This window comes from Eumetopias jubatus, unplaced genomic scaffold (genome assembly GCF_037043125.1).
Source record: "Eumetopias jubatus isolate StellerSeaLion01/CBP00866 unplaced genomic scaffold, mEumJub1_p1.0 scaffold_14, whole genome shotgun sequence".
Taxonomy (NCBI): Eukaryota; Metazoa; Chordata; class Mammalia; order Carnivora; family Otariidae; genus Eumetopias; species Eumetopias jubatus.
This window is the reverse complement of record NW_028274820.1, coordinates 95,904,790-95,906,853: the sequence shown is the minus strand read 5'-3', so window position 1 is coordinate 95,906,853 and position 2,064 is coordinate 95,904,790.

Here is a 2,064-nt window from a genome sequence, read left to right as displayed (position 1 = left end):
TGCAGTCAGTGTTGAGAAACTCTGTTCCAGGTGCCATTTTTCTTGAGCTGGATGATGTCAGACCCTCCTGTGGAACTGTATTGTGGCCTTTAAAAAAAAAGAAATCTTATTCATTCATTCATTCATTCATTCATTCATTCATTCATTTTTTTATTTAAGAGAGAGAGAGCTTGCATGAGTGGAAGGAGGGGGAAAGGGGGAGGGAGTGGGACAAGTCAACTCCACACTGAACAAGGAGCCCAACATGGTGGTCGATCTCATGACCCTGAGATCCTGACCTGAGCCAAAACCAAGAAGCTTAACCTATTGAGCCACCCAGGCGCCCTCTATTGTGCCCTTTTAACTCCACTTTCCCCTAGAGTATTTGGAAGGAATATAAGCATAAAGAAAATAATAGAGAACATCCCTTCTTTTTTTTTTTTAAGATTTTATTTATTTGACAGAGAGAGACACAGTGAGAGAGGGAACACAAGCAGGGAGAGTGGGAGAGGGAGAAGCAGGCTTCCCGCGGAACAGGGAGCCCGATGTGGGGCTCGATCCCAGGACCCTGGGACCATGACCTGAGCCGAAGGCAGATGCTCAACGACTGAGCCACCCAGGCGCCCCCCTTCTTATTTTTCTTTCTTTCTTTTTGTATGAATTCTCTCTGAACCGGGCTCCAAACCTCTTACTCCTCTCCATGGCTTTGTTTTTAACATTATATTTTGATATAATTTCAAATTTATAGAAAAGTTGCAAGAATTTCATATACCCGTTACCCACATTCACTCATTATTTATGTTTTGCCCCATTTCTCTTTCCACTCCCCCACACAGATACCTCCAGTTCCAATCCAATAATACACAGTTCACTTTACTTTTCCTTTTTACACACTTGTAACTCCCTTCTCTAACCATGAGAAATATATTCCACATATGCTTAATAATTTGCTCATTTGCTTATGCCTAGAATACAGAGAATACGGTTTTGAAATTGCTATCCTATAGCACTGCAAAAGGCAAAAGGACTAACTAGAATTCAATATTTGTTTATAATATTTTTCACGTTTAGGTAAAATTTACATACAGCAAAATGCAAAGATGCTAAATGTACAACCATGTACAATGTGAAGTTTGATAAATGACACATGCATGTACCCAACACCCCAAATAAGTTGAACAATATTTCATCAGCACAGAAAGATCCAGTGTTCTCTTCCAGTCAATCCCCATCCACTACGGGCAACCATTATACTAATTTCTTCCCATAGATTAGTTTTGCCTGTTCTTGTATAAATCCCGTAATTACTCCTTTCTTTCTGCTTTTGTCCTACATAATGGCTTTGAGATTCATCCTTTTTTTTATTATGTTATGTTAATCACCATACATTACATCATTAGTTTTTGATGTAGTGTTCCATGATTCATTGTTCGCGTATAACACCCAGTGCTCCATTCAATACGTGCCCTCTTTAATACCCATCACCAGGCTAACCCATCCCCCCACCCCCCTCCCCTCTAAAACCCTGTTTGTTCCTCAGAGTCCATAGTCTCTCATGGTTCGTCTCCCCCTCCGATTTCCCCCCCTTCATTTTTCCCTTCCTACTATCTTCTTTTTTAAAAAACATAACACATTATTTGTTTCAGAGGTACAGGTCCATGATTCAACAGTCTTACACAATTCACAGTGCTCACCATAGAACATACCCTCCCCAGTGTCCGTCACCCAGCCACCCCATCCCTCCCACCCCCCACCACTCCAGCAACACTCAGTTTGTTTCCTGAGATTAAGAATTCCTCATATCAGGGCGCCTGGGTGGCTCAGTTGGTTAAGCGACTGCCTTCGGCTCAGGTCATGATCCTGGAGTCCCGGGATCAAGTCCCGCATCGGGCTCCCTGCTCAGCAGGGAGTCTGCTTCTCCCTCTGACCCTTTTCCCTCTCGTGCTCTCTCTCTCTCATTCTCTCTCTCTCAAATAAATAAATAAAATCTTTAAAAAAAAAAAAAAGAATTCCTCATATCAGTGAGATCATATGATACATGTCTTTCTCTGACTTATTTCGCTCAGCATAATATCCTCCAGTTCC